A 23,479-nucleotide genomic window follows, 5' to 3' on the forward strand; every position below is an offset into this window, starting at 1 on the left:
CATCTTAGCAGCACTCCTCTGCAAGGAGTCTGTGGGTCCCAACTGGTTCTGTCCCTTGAACGTGCTCTTCAGTGCCACTTGAACAAGTCAGTGAGCTACTGAATAAAATAGTCAAAAAAAAAAACCAGACATGATTACTCATTTAGTCTTTTAATTGAAGAATGGGCAGAACTGCAGATTTTTACTCCTCGAGAGAACCCATGAAACTAGCAAAGTAAAATGTGAGTTTAATATATTCAGCGGTCATCAATTCGTGAGGCAGGAGGCTGGAAGGATACAGCAATCCAAGCAACATCAGGAGGTGGAGAAGTCAACATTTTGGGTGTCACTGTCCTTACACACGAAACCTCGACTTCTGCACCTCCTGACGCTGCCTGTCTTGCTGTGTCCACCCAACCTCCTGCCTGTCTACCTTGGATTCCTGCATCTGCAGTTTTTTTTTGTCTCTAACCAAAGATGAAAGAGTCTGATAACCCTTTGGATATTACATAACACAACATTCTTTGAAATTTGCATCGCAGGTGTGTTAAAAAGGGGTTTAGCACATTTACCTTCATTACTCAGTGTGGAGGAGTTGGGATGTCATGTTGAGGTGGTATAGAATATTGGTAGGCCTCATCTGGAGTACTGTGTCCAGTTCTGGTCGCCTTGTTATAGGAAGGATATAATTAAGCTGAAGAGGGCTCAGCAAAACATTTACCAGGATGTTGCTAGATATGGAGGGCTTGAGTTATAAAGATAGGCTGAAAAGGCTTCTTTCACTGGAGAGTAGGAGGTTGATGGATGACCTTATCGAGGTTTATAAAATCATGAGGGACATAGATAAAGTGGATGGCAGGTGTCTTTTCCCTAGGATGGGAGGTTTTCAAGACTAGGGGGCACATTTTTAAGATGAGAGGAGAAAGATTTAAAAAAGCTTTGAGGGGCAAATGTTTTACACAGGGAGTGGTTCATACGTGAAATGAACTTCCAGAGGAAGTGGTGGATGCGGGTACAGTTAAAATTCATTTGGATAAATTCCTGCATGAGAAACGTTTGGAGGGATATGGGTCAAGCGAAGGCAGGTGGGACTGGTTTAGTTTGGAATGATGGTTGGCATGGACTGGTTGGACTGAACGGTCTGTTAAGGGGTTTTTGACTCTATGACAACATCGCAAGTGTTAGAAAATACTGAGTGCCATTCAAAATTAACTCATCAATAAAAGGTTTACAATGGATTCCCAATCCAGACAGTTACCTGCCAAGCAAATTGGTTTAAAGTTACTCCTAAACTATTCGCCAGATCTCAACGAGCACTCCACCCTAGGTCCCCGAATTAATCTAGCACCTATCACTCTTTAAAGCCAGACTTTGTGCTGACAGCATTTCGCTGACCTCCACTTGGGTTAGCAGTAGTAACAATTACCTGGGATTCCGTAGGTGTTAATTAAGCAATTGTAGACCATTGTAGCAGCGAGACATCAATGACCCTCTAGATGCCAAACTTTAAACTATCCATTTAGAATATCATAGGATACTCACTAATAACAATATGATCTTATACACTGTAAATACACAGAGGCACAGCTGTTCAAAATTCATCCCTAAAGGTGATACCTTCACTGGGTTTCTATTTCCTGACTCTCACTTTTCTGTGGAAATGACTTCACGGTGTAGAAACAATTACCCAGTTGGGTCTTTCAGAAAAATACTTCACTACATAACTCATTTACTTTCCATCCATTAACCTTGCTCCGTTTTTAATAAAAGCTGGGAATATATTTCGTTTTATGCTCCCAACACATAGGTCAAGCCCCCTGAACAACATTTTTAAGAATCTCTCTCCACCTGACAGTATGATAGGCTGTGTACCATACGGCTGACACTCCGGGCCCGGTCAATAGCGTGAGCCCTCACAAAGTTTACTTTTGCTTGTGAATCTCTTTGGTAGATTTTTGACTGATCGTTATACTTCATATCAGCTCAATACATACTTCAGCTAATCACCCGTGTGCTCCCTGGTGCTGGGCACAGCTCAGTGGCAGGGTCGAAGAAGGCTGCAGAGTATTTTACTGGCAATCCAATACAGTATCGAGAGAGAATGCTGCACTGATGGAGTTATCACCCTTTAAGTATTAAGCTAAGGCTTCCCTCACTGGCGAACGTGGAAGATTCATGGCATAACACGGTAGCTCATGGTTCGCCCTGCTGCCTCCCAGCGCCCATGGGTTCAACTTCACCCTCAGGTGACTGTCCGTAAGGAGTTTTCACATTCTCCCCGTGTCTGCGTGGGTTTCTCCCTACGGCCCAAAGATATGCAGGTTCGGCGGATTGTCCATGTTAAATTGTCCATTGTGTCCAGGGTTTTGTTGGGTCGGTAGATTAGCCATGGGAAAAACTGGGTTACAGGGATGGAGTAGGGAGGGTCAGTGTGGACCTGATGGGCCAAGTGGCCTGCTTTCATGATGACAAGTAGAGCAAAGAGTTTCAACCCAGTCTCCTGGCCAACATTTATATCTCAACTAACATCACCAGAATACATGAACTGTTCATTATCTCTTTGCTCTTCTTGGTCAGTGATTGTATGTGAATGGACAGCTGTACTTCCTATAGTAAGGTAAAAACAATGACTGCAGATGCTGAAAACCAAATACTGGATTAGTGGTGCTGGAAGAGCACAGCAGTTCAGGCAGCATCCAACGAGCAGCGAAATCGACGTTTCGGGCAAAAGCCCTTCATCAGGAAGGGCTTTTGCCCGAAACATTGATTTCGCTGCTCGTTGGATGCTGCCTGAACTGCTGTGCTCTTCCAGCACCACTAATCCAGTATATAGTTCCTATAGTAGCCAAGTGGGTACATGTTAAAGTGCTTCCTTGACAACAGAGTATCAAACATTGGGTGGATATGAAAGGTAGGAATGAGAGTCTTTATTTCAAACGCTTTCCTACCATTCAGCCCCTTCAGCTGTGTATCAATGTACTTTCGGTTTGCTCCCAATGTTGACACCCCATGATCATAGACTTGGACCACACCTAGTGCGTTCCACTATGCAGGGAAGGGGCATAGCCCTTCAGGCATGGTCCGATCATCATTCTAGCCTGTTTAGTGATGTAATTTATGACGTGTCTGCGTATTTCCCCCGCACATCTTTAGCTCTTTTGTTAACATGGAAAACGCCTCTTCACTTTCCTCATATCAAGTTTTGGATGAAAACGTTTACCTGTTGATACATGAAACTGTCTCCAGCCTTGGTTCGACTTAAATTAAACAAGAGGCGCTGGAGATCTGGGACAAACAGAAAGAGAAGTTGCTGGAGAAACTCAGCAGGTCGGCCAGCATCTGCGGAGAGGGAAACAGTTTCAAGTTAACAGTTTGCGGTTCTGAAGAAGGGCGATTGGACTTGAAACATTAACTCTGTTTCTCTCTCCATGGATGCTGCCAGACCTGCTGAGTTTCTCCAGTAGTTTCCAATTTTGTTTGTTTTGGTTCTCACTTTTCCCAAGCTCATGTGATAAATCTAGTTTTCAATACTCTGCCTGCATTATTAGCATCAATTTATAAGGCTGTGTTTGTGGGCATTCCAGTCTGAACGGAACGATTCAATGGAAGTACAGCTCCTGTTGTCAGCTATAAGTTTAACTCAGCAACATCTCCCATTGTCAATAGCGAGGTGTTGAAAGGCAAGTTCTGAAACTGCCAATTTTTGAAGATGAATGACAGTCTGCAATTTGGGCAAGTGTATAAGACCAGTTACACGGTGCTGAAAGATCACTAGCAAATTAAATAAAATGGGACAAAACATTTTTGTCCTCCACCTTTGCTGTAGGCAGTATGTTAAAGTGAGTGAACATAAGGAATGCCATAGACCGGCTGGGAGAAGGGAGAACCGCAATCAGGTGGGTTTTGATGTTCTATATCTCCAACGCCTCTTAGTTAATCGTACAACTGTGCTTGTTGCCACAGCACAACTGAGTATGTGCAGTTAGATCACCATGCTCATTTTAGCTTTGGGGTCACACACTTGGAAATTTTAGCATTAAAATTAGATTTTATTGTCACGTGTACTCAAGTATAGGAATACAGGAGCACAGTGAAAAGGGTAGAGAGACACCATTTTCTGCTGCCATCTTGGTTTCAAAACCAGAACGCCAAAAAAGAAAAAAAAACAGAAATAAAAGAAAACCAAAAATGTAAGAAAGACGTCCAGATTCTCAAAGTCTATGTCTTAATGCCTGAGGGGTTTTTGGAACCACCGACGCAAGCACGCGGGCCTAGCCATAGCTTGACACTTTGGTAGGCCTGCAAGTCTCGTATCGATCGACTGGATGAGCTGTGTCCTGATTGTCGCCGATGTCATCACCTTTGATCACTGGAGGACATCCACGAGGAGCTTTGTCCACTGCCGCTGCCATCTCAGTGAGTTTTGCTACTGCAGGGGATAGTTCTTTGGCACTGTGTTTGGATTTGTTAATGCAGTCCCAGAGGTGCTCATCCTATGGGGTTAAAACCTCTGCCCTCTCAGGTCGGTGTAAAATTCCCAGGACTGCTACTTGGTGATTTTTCTGATAATTATGTAACAACCAAATCCACCAAACCAGGTGACCTGGATACTTACTTCATCACTATTTCTTGGGATCTTGCTGTTCATGAATTAATTTTTTTGCTTTTCACAATGTTACAGCTGCGATGACCCTTCAAGGCACTCAGACCATTGAAAAGCACATTTGAGATGTCCAGACATTGTGCCTTATGAACTCATCTCACTGTACACAAACCACCTGTCTGTGACATTCATTGATTTTGGGTGGAGCCTGGAGCCTGATTTCCAAAATGGCTTCCTCATATTGTTCCCCATGGCAACATGAAATATTCTAGCGTAGCATCCAGATAGAAATGCCAATCAACTATTGATGCTCCAAAACCTCTTGCGTCTTTGAAATTAATGGACAGTTATAGGTCGACTGTTTAAAACTCAATATTCTCAACAGCTCTCTGGAATATTCAGGAGACTACTCATCGTGGGCTCAAAAGACTGTCTTCAGTCATGAAAGTCTAATGCCATCACCCCAATAACATCATCAGGGTCTGTTTTCAACCTTTAACCACCTGTGGTTAAACAGATTTCAGATCAGGACACATCACCTCCTGTTGAAGCCTTCGTTTTACACTACAATAGTGATAGACATTGCCCATTGATTTTCAAGCTCATCATCCGATTTTGATACCTGGGACTTTCATGGACTAAACTAGTTTTTAAAATTAAAAAAAATGCCAACTTAAAATAGTAACCGTAATCTGCTGACCACACAGGTTAGATAATCTTCATGAAATCATCTTGAGGTAAGTAATGTTGTCTGAGCTAAAATGAACATTTGTATCTGAATATACTGATACACAATCAGACAGGAAGAAACCAGCATCTTCTGAATTGGTTTAAACTTGTATGATACGTTCCAGAAATGAAGGATGTCATGTTCAGTCATTAATCATGGAAACAAGGAACTCAGATATTGGAGTACAGAACCTCGGTGTATTTCAGGGAGTTACTTTTGGCAATTGTAGGAGATGGATTTTTGACTGGATTAAACTAGACAAAGTTCTCTTCCTCTCAGTCTCTCTCAAATTAATAAAGTATCCAGTGACAACATAAGCTAAAAGGAAATACCAGGAACTCAAAAGACAACTCTTATGAATTGGATTTGTGTTTTTTGAAAGGGTGACCAAAAAGACAGGTGAAAGTGAGGACTGCAAGATTAGAGTCGAGAGAGATTAGATTCCCCGCAGTGTGGAAACAGGCACTTCGGCCCAACCAATCCACACCAACCCTCCGAAGAGTAACCCACCCAGACCCATTTCCCTCTGACAAATGCACCTAACACTATGGGCAATTTAACATGGCCAATTCACCTGACCTGCACATCTTTGGACTGTGGGAGGAAGCTGGAGCACCCAGACGAAACCCCCACGCAAACACAGGGAGAATGTGCAAACTCCACACAGACAGACACCTGAGGCTGGAATCAAACCCAGGGTCCTGTTGCTGTGAGACAGCAGTGCTGACCACTTAGTCACTGTGCCGCCCTCTGGTGCTGGAAAAACACAGCAGGTCAGGCAGCATCCGAGGAGCAGGAGAACCGACACATTGGGCAAACGCCCTTCATCAGGAATCCAAAAACGTAGATAAGGGCAATGAGGCAGGCATTGTCTACATGGCCTTTAGCAAAGCATTTGACTGAATGAATAAAGAGGTCTAAAGGTACAGGAGTTACAGGTAAACAGGGCAGTGCAGAAGGCTTTCGGCATACTAACTTCCATCGGTTGGTGCATTGAGTGGAGCAGTTGAGATGTCTAATTGCAGCTGTACAAGATGTTGGTGAGGCCGCATTTGGAGTACTGCATGCAGTTCTGGTCTCGCTCCTCCCGAAAGGATATTCTTAAACTAGAAAAAGCACAGAAAAGATTTACGAGGATGTTACCTGGACTGGAAGGTTAAAGTTATAAGGAGAGGTTGGATAGGCTGGGACTTTTTTTTACCAGAGACTGAGGGGTGACCTTATGGAGGTATTTAATATCATGAGAGACATAGATAAGGTAGACAGCTTTCAGCATTTCCCCACGATAGGGGAGTCTAAAACTAGAGGGCGTAGGTTTAAGGTGAGAGGGGAGAAATACGAAAGAGCCTAGAGGGGCAATTCTTTCAGCCAGAGAGTAGTGGGTGCCTGGAACAGGTTGCTACAGGTAGTGGTGGAAGCGAATGCAACTTCATTTAAGAAACATTTCGACAGGCACATGGATGGGTAAGGTATTGAGGAACATGCACAAAGCACAGGCAAATAAGGCTAGTTTAAAGTATGAAAACTGGACAAGTTGGACCATAGGACCTGTTTCCAAGCTGTAGACTATTATGACTATGACTCTAACTGAAATGTTTGCCGCTACTGAGGATAGAAGTCATTACTTAAACAACCATGGTATTAGGTTAAAACCTTAAACCTCAAAGTACATCCTGAGGCCTTTAAACTGGATCCTTTTTTTAATGTTTCTTTTATGTTGTTCCCTATCCACCTTGAACTTTGTGTATGTGTGCACATGCATTATTTTTTTTCTCGGAGTTAGCACATAATAAAAAAGTGGTCTTTCTTTCACTCCAACAAACTTTGTCCCCTGCTCCTTATAATCTTTGGTGAACCAACTGCCTACATTTTATATCGAGAGAGCAGTAGCTAAAAGGCCGTGGGCAATTCAAGAAGCTGAAAAGAGGGGAACCAATTCACCTCTCCTCACTTGGTTACCACAAGTCAGAGTTCTGAAGCAAAACAGATTTATAAACCTTATGATTCTGTTACTTCTTCATTTTTGGAGGATCTCGAGTTGGTTCTCAAGCTGAACAGTCTGCTTCTGAACCTGAACAGTATGTTCCTGTTAGGGTGAAAGGCAAGGCTGGTAAATGTAGGGAATGTTCGAAAACGAGAGAAATTGAGGTTTTGGTCAAAGGAAAGAAGGAAGCAGGGATAGCAAGGAGAGATCAAGTGAATCCTTAGAAGTGTATAAAGGCAGTAGGAGTATATTTAAGAGAGAAATCAGGAGGGCAAAAACGGGACATGAGGTAGCTTTGGTAAATAGAATTAAGGAGAATCCAAAGGGATTCTACAAATACATTAAGGATAAAAGGGTAACTAGGAAGAGGTTAGGGCCCCTCAAAGATCATAAAGGCAGTCTACATGTGGAACCACAGGAAACGGTTGGGATACGAAACAAATATTTTGCATCAGTGTTTATTGTGGAGAAGGATATGGAAGATAGAGAACTTGGGGAAATTAATAGCAACATCTTGAAATATGTCCATATCACAGAGGAGATGATGCTGGACATCTTAAAACGCATAAAGGTGGATTAAATCCCCAGGACCTGATCAAGTGTACTGTAGAACTCTGGGATGTGAGGGTTTAGTGACCTCTTGCTGAGATATTTGTATCATCGATAGTCATAGGTGAGGTGCCAGAAGACTGGAGGTTGGCAAACGTGGTGCCACTATTTAAGAAAGGTGGTAAGAAGAGGGCCACACTCTCTCAGAATTGCAAAGGACCCACTCTGTACTACATCCTCAGGAGAATTCATACTCTCAACAAACAATATTTCAATTCCATCTCAAACATCAAAAACTGTAAGTACAACAAACCTTTATCTACCCACCTCCATAAACAGCGCTCCTCAAACATTCCAGAAGATTCCCCTGGCCTCAGAACCTATTCCACCATTAGCCATGCAGCCACTACCCCCACGCTGATTGATGATGTCACTTCCGCCCCCCATCATGGCCACTCCCACAACCACTTATGCCCTTCACATCATCGTTGATGCCACATGCTCAGTGACTCCCACCACCCCTACTGCCATGATCACCACCACTTCTGCCCCCACCAGCGCCACTCACCTGCATTCTGCTGACACGCCCCCCACAGACCCCACTGTCACTATCCCCACCCCCCAGAACCCCAAAGGGAACATTACCCCTGCTCATGACTCCACCCCCATTCTCCCCACCATCACACCCACTCCATTTACAGGTTCCGCCCCCACTCCCAGCTCCACACCCACACCAGATCCCAGCTCCCGGCCTTGCCGAGTTTTCACCATCCCCCCAGACCTCCCCCTCACTGAGGACGAACGATCAGTCCTCAGCAAAGGACTCACCTTCATCCCCCTCCGTCCACACATCAATGAATTTAATACACGCTGTGACGTCGAACAATTCTTCCGTCGCCTCCGCCTCCGAGCTTACTTTCACAATCAGGACTCCCGCCCACCTTCCGAGGATCCCTTCGCCCACCTCCAACACACTGCATCCACCTGGACACCCCGCGCTGGCCTATTACCTGCCCTCGACCTCTTCATTTCCAACTGCCGCCGGGACATTAACCGCCTTAACCTGTCGACCCCACTCCAACCACTCACCCTCACAACACACAGCCCTCCAAACCCTCTGCTCCAATCCCAACCTCACCATCAAGCCAGCGGATAAAGGGGGCACAGTGGTAGTCTGGCACACTGACCTCTACACCGCTGAAGCCAAACGCCAACTCGAGGACACCTCTTCCTACTGCTCCCTCGACCATGACCCCAACCCCCATCACCAAACCATCATCTCCCAGACCATACAGAACCTCATCACCTCAGGAGATCTCCCACCCATAGCTTCTAACCTCATAGTCCGGGAACCCCGCAGTGCCCGGTTCTACCTCCTTCCCAAGATCCACAAGCCTGACCACCCTGGCCGACCCATTGTCTCACCATGCTCCTGCCCCAATGAACTCATCTCTACCTACCTCGACACTGTCCTATCCCCCCTAGTCCAGGAACTCCCCACATACATTCGAGACACCACCCACACCCTCCACCTCCTCCAAGACTTCCGTTTCCCCGGCCCCCAATGCCTCATCTTCACCATGGATATCCAATCCCTCTACACCTCCATCCGCCATGACCAGGGCCTCCAAGCCCTCCGTTTTTTCCTCTCCAGACGTCCCCAACAGTACCCTTCCACTGACACTCTCATTCGTTTGGCCGAACTGGTCCTCACCCTTAACAATTTCTCCTTTGAATCCTCCCACTTCCTCCAGACCAAAGGGGTAGCCATGGGCACACGTATGGGCCCCAGCTATGCCTGTCTCTTTGTTGGCTACGTAGAGCAGTTGATCTTCCATAATTACGCCGACACCACTCCCCACCTCTTCCTCCGCTACATTGATGACTGCATTGGCGCCACCTCGTGCTCCCGCGAGGAGGTTGAGCAATTCATCAACTTCACCAACACATTCCACCCTGACCTTAAACTTACCTGCACCATCTCTGACACCTCCCTCCCCTTCCTGCACCTCTCCATCTCCATTAATGACGACCGACTTGACACTGACATTTTTTACAAACCCACTGACTCCCACAGCTACCTGGATTACACCTCTTCCCACCCTACCTCCTGAAAAAATGCCATCCCGTATTCCCAATTTCTCCGCCTCCGCTGTATCTGCTCCCAGGAGGACCAGTTCCACCACAGAACACACCAGATGGCCTCCTTCTTTAGAGACCGCAATTTCCCTTCCCACGTAGTTAAAGATGCCCTCCAACACATCTCGTCTACATCCCACACCTCCGCCCTCAGACCCCACCCCTCCAACCGTAACAAGGACAGAACGCCCCTGGTGCTCACCTTCCACCCTACCAAGCTTCGCATAAACCAAATCATTCGCCGACATTTCCACCACCTCCAAACAGACCCCACTACCAGGGATATATTTCCCTCCCCACCCCTTTCCACCTTCCGCAAAGACCGTTCCCTCCGTGACTACCTGGTCAGGTCCACACCCCCCTACAACCCACCCTCCAATCCTGGCACTTTCCCCTGCCACTGCAGGAACTGTAAAACCTGCGCCCACACCTCCTCCCTCACCTCTATCCAAGGCCCTAAAGGAGCCTTCCACATCCATCAAAGTTTTACCTGCACATCCACTAATATCATTTATTGTATCCGTTGCTCCCGATGCGGTCTCCTCTACAGTGGGGAGACTGGGCGCCTCCTAGCAGAGCGCTTTAGGGAACATCTCCGAGACACCTGCACCAATCAACCACACCGCCCCGTGGCCCAACATTTCAACTCCCCCTCCCACTCTGCCGAGGACATAGAGGTCCTGGGCCTCCTTCACTGCCACTCCCTCACCACCAGACGCCTGGAGGAAGAACGCCTCATCTTCTGCCTCAGAACACTTCAACCCCAGGGCATCAATGTGAACTTCAACAGTTTCCTCATTTCCCCTTCCCCCACCTCACCCTAGTTCCAAACTTCCAGCTCAGTAACTGTCCCCTTGACTTGTCCGGACTTGTCCTACCTGCCTATCTCCTTTTCCACCTATCCACTCCACCCTCTCCTCCCTGACCTATCACCTTCATCCCCTCCCCCACTCACCCATTATACTCTATGCTACTTTCCCCCCACCCCCACCCTCCTCTCGCTTATCTCTCCACACTTCAGGCTCACTGCCTTTATTCCTGATGAAGGGCTTTTGCCCGAAACGTCGATTTCGCTGCTCGTTGGATGCTGCCTGAACTGCTGTGCTCTTCCAGCACCACGAATCCAGAATCTGGTTTCCAGCATCTATAGTCATCGTTTTTACCTCTATAAACCAATGAGCCTGACATTGACTGTGGGCAGTTGTTGGAAGGGATTCTGAGGGACAGGATTTACATGTATTTGGAAAGGCAAGGACTAATTAGGGATAGTCAACATGGCTTTGTGTGTGGGAAATCATGTCTACTAATTTGATTGAGTTTTTTGAAGAACTAACAAAAAGGGTAGATGATGGCAAAGCAGTGGATGCGATCAGTAAGGTGTTTGACAAGGTTCCCCATGGGAGACTGCTTAGCAAGGTTAGATCTCATGGAATACAGGGAGAACTAGTGATTTGGATGCAGAACTGGCTCAAAGGTAGAAGACAGAGGGTGGTGATGGAGGGTTGCCTTTCAGACTGGAGGCCTGTGATCAGTGGTGTGCCACAAGGTTCGATGTTTGTCCACTGCTTTTTGTCATTTATATAAATGATTTGGATGTGAGTATAGGAGATATAGTTAGTAAGTTTGCAGATTATACCAAAATTGGAGGTGTATTGGACAGTGATGATGGTTACCTCAGATTACAATGGGATCTTGAACAGATGGGCCAATGGACTGAGAAGTGGCAAATGGAGTTTAATTTAGATAAATGCGAGGTGCTGTATGTTGGAAAAGCAAATCTTAACAGGACTTATACACTTAATGGGAAGGTCCGAGGGAGTGTTGTTGGAAAAAGAGACCTTGGAGTGCAGGTTCATAGCTCCTTGAAAGTGGAGTCGCAGGTAGATAGGATAGTGAAGAAGGTGTTTGATATGCTTTCCTTTATTGGTTAGTGCATTGAGTCTAAGAGTTGGGAGGTCATGTTGCGGCTGTACAGGACATTGGTTAGGCCAATTTTGCAATTCTGCATACAAATATGGTCTCCTTCCTATAGGAAAAATGTTGTGAAACCTGAAAGGGTTCAGAAAAGATTTACAAGGATGTTGCCAGGGTTGGAGGATCTGAGCTACAGGGAAAGGCTGAACAGGCTGGGGCTGTTCTCCCTGGAGCATTGGAGGCTGAGGTTTATAAAATTATGAGGGTCATGGATAGGATAAATAGACAAAGTCTTTTCCCTGGGGTCGGGGAGTCCAGAACTAGAGGGCATAGGTTTAGGGTGAGAGGGGAAAGGTATAAAAGAGACCTAAGGGGCAACTTTTTCACACAGAGGGTGGTATGTGTATGGAATGAGCTGCCAGAGGAAGTGGTGGAGGCTGGTACAATTACAGCGTTTAAAAGGCATCTGGATGGTTATGAATAGGAAGGGTTTGGAGGGATATGGATCAAATGCTGGCAAATGGGAATATGTTTATATAGGATATCCGGTCGGGATGGACGAGCTGGACTGAAGGGTCTGATTCCATGCTGTACTTCACTGTGATCCATGAGTTGATAAATGGTGAAAGTCCAAACGTGTGACACTGGAAAAGCACAGCAGGTCAGGCAGCATCTGAGGAGCAGGAGAGTCGATGTTTTGGGCATGAGCCGTTCCTCAGGAATGTCCAGCATCCACAATTCGTTTGGTTTTTATTTCATTGGGTATTGGTTGCCCCAGATCCCACCTCCCGGTAGCTCCTCCCGGAACAGACTTCCAGGATGGGAGCAGACGGACAAAAAAAAACTGGTGATTAACATTTGACCTTTCCACTCCTGCGTCATTACACCTGACAGTTCTACCTCCCTGGGGGACAACTTCCTGTCACTCGAGAGTAACACTGATCCTCTTCCTGAAGGATTCTCAACCCTTGCCAGGCTGTCAGTGGGAGGCCCAACTGGTTTGGCATCTGGTGAAGAGGGAAGGCCATCGCATTGGATGGGGTCTCTGTACCTGACTGGTGCAACCGTTGTGATTACTGAGGGCAGTCTCATTCAAAGTGCCCAGTCCCATCAATGTTCCAACAGGCTATCTCAGATTACAATGAGATCTTAATCAGATGGGCCAATGGGCTGAGAGGTGGCAGATGGAGTTTAATTCAGATAAATGTGAGGTGCTGCATTTTGGGAAAGCAAATCTTAGCAGGACTTATACACTTAATGATAAGGGCCTAGGGACTGTTGCTGAACAAAGAGACCTTGGAGTGCAGGTTCATAGCTCCTTGAAAGTGGAGTCTCAGGTAGATAGGATAGTGAAGAAGGCGTTTGGTATGCTTTTCTTTATTGGTCAGACTATTGAGTACAGGAGTTGGGAGGTCATGTTGAGACTGTTCAGGACATTGGTTAGACCACTGTTGGAATATTGCGGGCAATTCTGGTCTCCTTCCTATCGGAAAGATGTTGTGAAACTTGAAAGGGTTCAGAAAAGATTTACAAGGATGTTGCCAGGGTTGGAGGATCTGAGCTACAGGGAGAGGCTGAACAGACTGGGGCTGTTTTCCCTGGAGCGTCGGAGGCTGAGGGGTGACCTTATAGAGGTTTATAAAATTATGAGGGGCATGGATAGGATAAATAGGCAAAATATTTTCCCTGGGGTTGGGGAATCCAGAACTAGAGGGCATAGGTTTAGGGTGAGAGGGGAAAGAAAAATAAGAGACCTAAGGGGCAACTCACGCAGAGGGTGGTACGTGTATGGAATGAGCTGCCAGATGAAGTGGTGGAGGCTGGTACAATTACAACATTTAAAAGGCATTTGGATGTGTATATGAATAGGAAGGGTTTGGAGGGATATGGGCCGGGTGTTGGCAGGTGGGTTGGGATATCTGGTCGGCATGGACGGGTTGGACCGAAGGGTCTGTTTCCATGCTGTACATCTCTATGACTCTATGACTCAATGACCTCTTTGGAGCATCTCTTGGGCAGGATTGTCTGTCAGGATTACCATGGTGATTAAACAGTGAACACTCGTTGTGCCACAACCTGTTCTGGCCACCTCTTCAGCCTGAGGCCTACATCCTGCTCCATGTCTACAGTTACCTGCCTGACAGTAATGTTTCTCCTGGCCTTTGGAGTCCAATCTTTCCCCATGATCTGGATGGTGTGATTCCACATGGCAGGCTCAAGGAGAAAATGCAGAGGCATGGGATTGAGGGTGAGTTAGCAGTTTGGATTAGAAACGGGCTTTCTGAAAGAAGGCAGCGAGTGGTGGTTGATGGAAAATATTCAGCCTGGAGTCCCGTTACTAGTGGTATGCCCCAAGGATCTGTTTTGGGACCACTGCTGTTTGTCATTTTTATAAATGACTTTGACGCAGGCATAGGTGGATGGGTTAGTAAATTTGCAGACGACACTAAAGTCGGTGGAGTAGTGGACAGTGTGGGAGAATGTTACATTGTTGCAGGGGGATTTGGATAAACTGCAGAATTGGGCTGAGAGGTGGCAAATGGAGTTCAATGCAGCTAAATGTGAGGTGATTCACTTTGGAAAGAATAACAGGAAGGTAGAGTCAATGGAGAGTTTCTTGGTAGTGTGGATGTGCAGAGGGATCTTGGAGTCCATGTGCATAGATCCCTGAAGGTTGCCACCCAGCTGGATAGTGCTGTTAAGGCGGCATATGGTGTGTTAGGTTTCATTGGTAGAGGGATTGAGTTCCGGAGCCGCAATATCATGCTGCAACTATACAAAATGGTGGTACAGCCACACTTGGAATATTGTGTACAGTTCCCGTTGCCATGTTTCGGGAAGGATGTGGAAGCATTGGAAAAGGTGCAGTTGAGATTTACCAGGATGTTGCCTGGTCTGGAGGGAAGGTCATATGAGGAAAGGCTGAGAGACTTGGATCTGTTCTCATTGGCAAGAAGAAGGCTAAGGGGGGATTTGATAGAGACATACAAGATGATCAGAGGATTAGATAGGGTAGACAGTGAAAGTCTTTTTCCAAGGATGATGACGTCAGCGTGTACGAGGGGGCATAACTACAGATTGAGGGGTGATAGATTTAAGACAGATGTCAGAGGCAGGTTCTTTACTCAGAGAGTGGTAAGGGTGTGGAATGCCCTACCTGTTAAGATAGTTAACTCAGCCACATTAGGGAGATTTAAACAATCCTTAGATAAGCACATGGATGATGATGGGATAGTGTAGGGGGACGAGCTGAGAATAGTTCACGGGTCGGCGCCACATCGAAGGCTGAAGGGCCTGTTCTGCGCTGTATTGCTCTATGTTCTATGTTCTATTCCTGCATCAATGATAATCCCAGACAAGGCCCATGGGGAAACACTAATTAATTAAAAATCACACAACACCAGGTTATAGTCCAACAGGTTTATTTGGAAGCACTAGCTTTCGGAGCGCTGCTCCTTCATCAGGAGCAGGAGCAAAAGATACAGAATGTATAGCAAAAGATATGCAACTAATATGAGAGATTGAATTAATCTCCCAGTGGAACTCATTGAGTACAAGTTCCCTTGGGAACAGGCAATAGAACTCATCACCTGAGCCCTTTATAAGGAAGACCGAGTGAGAGCTCGTGTCACAGTGTGATGAGCAAGGAGGCCTAGGTTCAAGTCCCACCTGTTCTAGAGGTGGGTAATACCATCACTGAGGCAGTTGATTAGGAAAAAGGATAAAGCAGACCCAGGGTTGAGTCCTATAGCACTATCTGTCCCAGGCTGGGACGAGCCTGTGCACACCATCAACACGGCACTATTTCGGTGATCAACAATAAATGACATTCCTTTCCAATCAGGCTTCCTGAGTTATCACAGCAGCAAAAAAACAGGTTTGTCACTCCTAATCCTCCTGAGCTCCAGCAAATGATCGTGTAAAGGAATTTTCTTCAGACAGATTGAGCATAAATGCTCTTCCTGTTCCTTAAAAACAATGTTACCTCATGTTGTCCCGAAACTCTCCCAACTAGCTCCTCAGCTCATTCCAAGGTGGTCCTGCCAGCTCACATCTCGAGGAGCTGTTTGGTCAAGGCCATCTCTTCTAATGGCTGTTAATAGTACTTTAATGACCGTTTACTCTACCATCTGTTCTTGGGAACCCTTTCCCTTCTCCAATTAAACATTGGGAAGATCAAGCCATTCATTGCCTTCAATTCTTAGAATCAAGCAGCTCCTTCATTCCCAACTTCATCCTGGGCTGATGTCTGAGGCTGAACTGAGTTCTGACCCCACACCCACGCCACGGCAAAGACCACTGACTCAAAACTCCATGCCGTCAGCTGTCTCCACTGCTGTCACCTACTGTCACAACCTGCTATAATCCCAGCTGATGGTCATACTGGACAGCTCAGATCCCAGAAAGAAACCTGGCTTGATAGATCACACATTTACCTTTCTCAGTACATTACTATGGTGGTCAGTCATTGAATCATTTTCACGTGAGGCTGCAGATATACTTTAACAACAGAGTATACTATAGGCCGGTGAGTCTCACTTCTGTTGTGGGCAAAGTCTTGGAGAGAATTGTAAGGGATAGGATTTATGAACATCTGGATAGGAATAATGTGATCAAGGATAGTCAGCATGGTTTTGAGAAGGGCAGGTCGTGCCTCACAAACCTTATTGAATTCTTTGAGAAGGTGACTAAGGAGGTGGACAAGGGTAAAGCGGTAGATGTGGTGTATATGGATTTTAGTAAGGCGTTTGATAAGGTACCCCATGGTAGGCTACTGCAGAAAATACGGAGGTATGGCATTGAGGGTGAGTTGGAGGTTTGGATTAGGAATTGGCTGGCTGGAAGAAGACAGAGGGTAGTAGTTGATGGTAAAGATTCATCTTGGTGTGCAGTTACTAGGGGTGTTCCGCAAGGATCTGTTTTGGGACCATTGCTGTTTGTCATTTTTATAAATGACCTGGAGGAGGGGCGAGAAGGTTGGGTGAGCAAGTTTGCGGATGATACGAAAGTCGGTGGAGTTGTGGACAGCGAAGAAGGATGTGGCAGGTTACAGCGGGATATAGATAAGCTGCAGAGCTGGGCAGAAAGGTGGCAAATGGAGTTCAATGTAGGTAAGTGTGAGGTGATTCACTTTGGTAAGAGTAACAAAAAGATGGGGTACTGGGCTAATGGTCGGATACTTGGTAGTGTGGGTGAGCAGAGGGATCTTGGTGTCCATGTACACAGATCTCTGAAAGTTGCCACCCAGGTAAATAGTGCGGTGAAGAAGGCATATGGTGTACTGGGCTTTATTGGTAGAGGAATTGAGTTCCGGAGTCCTGAGGTCATGTTGCAGTTGTTTCAGACTCTGGTGCGGCCGCATCTGGAGTATTGTGTACAGTTTTGGTTGCCGTACCCTATGAAGGATGTGGAGGCACTGGAACGGGTGCAGAGGAGGTTTACCAGGATGTTGTCTGGTATGGTAGGAAGATCGTATGAGGAAAGGCTGAGGCACTTGGGGCTGTTCTCATTGGAGAAAAGAAGGTTTAGGGGTGACTTGATAGAGATGTACAAGATGATTAGGGGTTTAGATAGGGTTGACCATGAGAACCTTTTTCCACGTATGGAGTCAGCTATTACGAGGGGGCATAGCTTTAAATTAAGGGGTGGTAGGTATAGGACAGATGTTAGGGGCAGATTCTTTACTCAGCGAGTCGTGAGTTCATGGAATGCCCTGCCAGTAGCAGTGGTGGACTCTCCCTCTTTATGGGTATTTAAGCGGGCATTGGATAGGTATATGGAGGATAGTGGGTTAGTGTAGGTTAGGTGGGCTTGGATCGGTGCAACATCGAGGGCCGAAGGGCCTGTACTGCGCTGTATTCTTCTATGTTCTATGTTCTATACGTTTATTACATAAACAAAGCAAGTTATATCTAGTTAAGACAGTTGGAAAGGTCTTAACGTATACAGCAGCACAAAGTCCCAACACTAACCTTTTACTGACAGTCAATTCCAGAGACATTTCATTCTTTTTCCCAATCCTTTAAGTTTTTATTTAACTGACTCCTCCCAGTTTCTTTCTCGTGGGCTGCTAAGACAGTTTTAAGATTCCTTTCTGAGTCTACTGATATGAACCTTTCACAATTCTAATGGCCTAAACCCTCTTCATTTTGAAAAGCTTGAAGATTTCTACCCAAACTCTCCATGCTGCAAAACTACACATCACTAAAACATATCAGTAAGATTAGATTACTTACAGTGTGGAAACAGGCCCTTCAGCCCAACAAGTCCATACCCACCCCCCGAAGAGCAACCCACCCAGACCTATTCCCCTACATATACCCCTTCACCTAACACTATGGGCAATTAAGCATGGCCAATTCACCTGACCTGTACATAGAGTCATAGAGATGTACAGCATGGAAACAAACCCTTCGGTCCAACCCGTCCATGCTGACCAGATGTCCCAACCCAAACTTGTCCCACCTGCCAGCACCCGGCCCATATCCCTCCAAACCCTTCCTATTCATACACCGATCCAAATGCCTCTTAAAAGTTGTAATTGTACCAGCCTCCACCACTTCCTCTGGCAGCTCATTCTATACACTTACCACCCTCTGTGTGAAAAAGTTGCCCCTTAGGTCTCTTTTATATCTTTCCCCTCTCACCCTAAACCTATGGCCTCTAGTTCTGGATTCCCTGACCCCAGGGACAAGACTTTGCCTATTTATCCTGTCCATGCCCCTCATAATTTTGTAAACCTCTATAAGGTCACCCTCCAGGGAAAACAGCCCCAGTCTGTTCAGCCTCTCCCTATAGCTCCAGCCCTGAAAACATCCTTGTAAATCTTTTCTGAACCCTTTCAGGTTTCACAACATCTTTCCGATAGGAAGGAGACCAGAATTGCACGCAATATTCCAATAGTGGCCTAACCAATGTCCTGTACAGCCGCAACATGACCTCCCAACTCCTGTACTCAATACTCTGACCAATAAAGGGAAGCATACCAAACACCTTCTTCACTATCCTTTCTACCTGTGACTCTACTTTCAAGGAGCTATGAACCTGCACTCCAAGGTCTCTTTGTTCAGCAACACTCCCTAGGACCTTACCATTAAGTGTATAAATCCTGCTAAGATTTGCTTTCCCAAAATGCAGCACCTCGTATTTATCTGAATTAAACTCTATCTGCCACTTCTCAGCCCATTGGCCCAGATCCTGTTTTAATCTGAGGTAACCCTCTTCATTGTCACTACACCTCCAATTTTAAGAACATCACATCTTTGTGACTGTGGGAGGAAACCGGAGCAAACCCACGCATTCACGGAGAGAATGTGCAAACTCCACACAGACAGTTGCCTGAGGTGGGAATTGAATGCTGTGAGGCAGCAGTGCTAACCACTGTGCCACCCACGAATGGCTCCATTGACCTAGAACTTGATTCTCCTGTTAGGAGAAATGTTTGCCCCTTCTGAACTGAACTCTCAATTCTTCGGAACTGAGAACTTAAATCTTGCTCATTTAAGTCCAATAATACTTTAGAGGGATATGGGCCGGATGCTGGCAGGTGGGACTAGATTGGTTTGGGATATCTGGTCAGCATGGACGGGTTGGACTGAAGGGTCTGTTTCCATACTGTACATCTCTCTGACTCTATGACTCTATAATACTGAGCAATGTAAACTTCTGAATCCTTAACATATCAGGCATTTTCCCAGGTTGACACATTTTGCTGGTGTCCTTTATATTGTTCCTGATTACTTTCTGACCTATTTTAAAGAAAGGTTACCTTTTCCTCATCCATCTGCTTCGATTTTAAATCCAAATTCAAAAGTAAAATGCGTTCATTATGCACCTCATTCGCGAAAATTGATTTGGTGTCCCATGAGGAGGAGAAAGTGAGGACTGCAGATGCTGGAGATCATCTCCTCCATCGCCAGACCATAGCAACACGACGGTTGGAGGAAGAGCGCCTCATCTTCCGCCTAGGAACCCTCCAACCACAAGGGATGAACTCAGATTTCTCCAGTTTCCTCATTTCCCCTCCCCCCACCTTGTCTCAGTCAAATCCCTCGAACTCAGCACCACCTTCCTAACCTGCAATCTTCTCCCTGACCTCTCCGCCCCCACCCCCACTCCGGCCTATCACCCTCACCTTGACCTCCCTCGACATATCACATTCCCAACGCCCCTCCCCCAAGTCCCTCCTCCCTACCTTTTATCTTAGCCTGCTGGGCACACTTTCCTCATTCCTGAAGAAGGGCTCATGCCCGAAACGTCGATTCTCCTGCTCCTTGGATGCTGCCTGACCTGCTGCGCTTTTCCAGCAACACATTTTCAGCTTTGGGTGTCCCATTAGTCAGAGTATACAGCTCAATCTCACCAGCTACAACCTGTCCTTTTTTAATTCACTCATGAGATGTGACCAGCATTTATTATCGATCCCTAATTGCCCAAAGGTCAGGTACATTGCCGTGGGTCTGGGGTTACATGTACACCAGACCAGATAAAGAAGGCAGAGTTGTTTCTCGAAAGGACATGAGTGACCCAGATGGGTTTTTATGACATTTGAGAATGGTTGTATGGTTGCCATTAGACTGGCATTTCATTCCAGATTTTTATTGGATTCACAAGTCCAAACCAGCCATGGTGGGATTTAAACTCAAGTCCTCAGCACATTAGCCTGGGGCTCTGGATTACCAGCCTAATGATGTTACCACTACACCACCACCTCCCCATGCCCAATGCCCATCCAACCTGGAAATCACTTCCTTTCACTTCAGGAACATTACACAGGGCTATTTTACAAAGTTTGAAGAGAACCATACAATAGTCACATGGGAGAAAGTGAGGACTGCAGATGCTGGAGATCAGAGTCGAGAGTGTGGTGCTGGAAAAACACAGCAGGCCAGGCAGCATCCGAGAGCAGGAAAATTGATGTTTCGGGCATAAGCTCTTCACCAGGAAATCCTGCTGTGCTTTTCCAGCACCACACTCTCAACAATAGTCATACGGTACAGGACTATAAAATCATAGAGTTCCAAAACATCAAATCACTCCAGACCATTCCTTGTGAGAAGCTTAGTTTCTCTCTAAATGTCTACAGTCTCAATAATGTGGAAGCAGGCCATTCACCTCCTACTGACCCTCACACAAACCCACTCTACTCCAGTATTCCTGCATCTCTCATGGCTAACCTACACATTCCTGGACACTACGGATAATTTAGTATGGTCAATCCACCGAGCATGTACATCTTAGACTCTGGGAGAAAACCAGAGCACCCAGGGGGGGACCCACACAGACACAGGGAGAATGTGCAAACTTCACACAGTCACCTGAGTGTAGAATTGAACCTGAGTCCCTGGTGCTGTGAGGCAGCAGTGTTAACCACCGAGCCATTGCGCCATCTCGACAAGACTGATTTTAAAGTAAGATTTATTGGAAAGGGAGTGCATTGGAAAATATATTTTGCATGTCCATGAACTTTATTTTTTAGCTTAATTGTGAAACATTTCTCATAAAGTCAAGTGATGCATCAAAATTAGAACTTGGGAATCTTTCCTCACCTTCACAAACAAACACTTAGGTCACTGACTGGGAAAGAATGCAAGTAGTTAATGCTGGTCCTGAATAAAAACTCATATGTAATAAATCTGCAGCCTGGCATTATCTGAACATTGAAGCATTTAATCTGTGTTTCTGAACATACCCTGTCTCAACACTCCGATTCCAAGCAGATCAGGAAAACTTTGATTAGTTCCATTTCATGCAAATTGAATGTATGGATACACATCACAGCAAACTTTCGGCACTCGCTGTTACTTAACTCAGGTCAAATCAGGTTTCCCATTAAAACTGGATTTATCTTACACATCCAAAAGCAGATTTGAAGCCTTACCCCACCCTTGCCATCGAGACTGATGTCAGTTACTTGTCAGGATTCCCTCTGATTCTTTCCCACTGGGAAATCGCCACATTCAGAACAACCATTTCCACTCTTTTACTATGAGGAACACTTCTGTCATCTTATCCTAGAATCAGCATCGTTGCAATGAAGCAAGCGGCTAAACCGCATTATTTTCTAAGAATGCCTGCAGATAAAATCCTGTGTCACGATGCGCAGAGATATATTCACAACCAAAGAGGCCAAAGGAAGTCTTCAGGATATGAATGGGCTGAAAGATGCTGGAGTATGTTAATTGTGTTATTCAGTTTCTGTTTCTGGCATTTCAGTTTTCCAACATAGGAACAAAAAGAATCAAAAAGCAAAGATTTTTATTTAGCATTTCGGGAGTTTGTTCTGCGCAAATTGTCTAACCCATTCCGGAATTCCTTGCATCGCTTGCAATACACTGATGTGTTTTGTGTGGTCGTTGTGTTAGGGAGGGAGGAGGGGGGGTGGGTGTGTGAAATATTTTACAGTCTGAGCCCCGCTCTGTGTCTTATGACAAGACAGCTTGTGTGCCCGCAGAGCAGGAAGCCACAGTTTGTGAAATATGTCTTGTTAAGGACTCACACAAAGGGCTCATAAAAGCAATGGCGATTTTGATTGACAACTGCTTTTTGCTGTACCCTTGAACAAACAGAAAGTTCACACGGCAATGGATATTCCATTTGTGATGAGAATATTAATCCAGACAAGCGGAGATCGTTGTTGATTGATAAAGAAAGAGGCGTCGAACAACTTTCTCAGTCAATGCCGTAGACAGACAGCTGCTGTAATAATTAGCTGTTGTAAAGGCTGATGGCTCAATGCTGTGAAATCACACAGGACAGACAACAGGACTGAAATATAACATCACAACTCTGTAAATCACATGGGACTATATTGTAAAATCGTATAAGGTGTTACAATGAAATCACAATAAAGCTATTTTAGGAAAGGGTAGATTGTGTTTGAGAAAAGGAGTGATATAAATGATATGTGTCTGTAGTCAACAGAGGCATACCAGCATTGCACACGCTGTGGGACATGAACAGTTCCCCCCCCCTCCCTCCCACCGCTGTCATTTCCTTCATTCCCTGAAAATGAAGAATGTGCCATGTAATCATTCAGGAGGTGGTTTAGATTAGATTCCCTATAGTGTGGAAGCAGGCCCTTCGGCCCAACAAGTCCACACCAACCCTCCGAAGAGCAACCCATCCCCTCTGACTAATGCACCTAACACTACGGCAACTTAGCCTGGCCAATTCCCCTAACCTGCACACTGTTGGACTGTGGGAGGGAACCGGAGCAAACCCATGCAGATATGAGGAGAATGTGCCAACTCCTCACAGAGGGCTGCCCCAGGCGGGAATCGAACCCAGGTCCCTGGCAGCAGCAGTGCTAACCACTGTGCCACCCTACCACCACAAGCATTTAGAAATGACGAGTAGAGATTACAACAACACGGATTGTGGCAAAGGGGCCTTATCACTGAACCCACTGGCCCCTTTTGCAGCCTCTTGGGTTGGTTTAGGTTTGCCTGCACTCTCTGCTGTTCAAAGTCCAAGTGTGGATCAGTACTGGCTGACATTCCCAGCTTGCACCTTCACAGGGGGAATCAGGGTCCAAGGAGATATCGATGGAAAGGCACATGAACTGGGTAAACCAGACTAG

At 45.9% G+C, this 23,479-nt stretch overlaps 1 long non-coding RNA gene across 1 annotated transcript in view; it reads right to left on the minus strand.

The window, feature by feature from the left end:
- LOC140469155 (uncharacterized) overlaps positions 1-22,006 on the minus strand; it is a 41,880-nt gene extending 19,874 nt beyond the window's left edge. The window contains exons 1-2 of the long non-coding RNA XR_011955988.1: positions 21,779-22,006; positions 6,289-6,418 (exon numbers count right to left, since the gene is read on the minus strand). This is a non-coding gene — a long non-coding RNA (uncharacterized lncRNA). The remainder of the gene's footprint in view (positions 1-6,288; positions 6,419-21,778) is intronic.
- Positions 22,007-23,479: the final 1,473 nt, after the last annotated feature.

The sequence above is a fragment of the Chiloscyllium punctatum genome, chromosome 48 (genome assembly GCF_047496795.1).
Source record: "Chiloscyllium punctatum isolate Juve2018m chromosome 48, sChiPun1.3, whole genome shotgun sequence".
In the NCBI taxonomy this organism is placed as follows: Eukaryota; Metazoa; Chordata; class Chondrichthyes; order Orectolobiformes; family Hemiscylliidae; genus Chiloscyllium; species Chiloscyllium punctatum.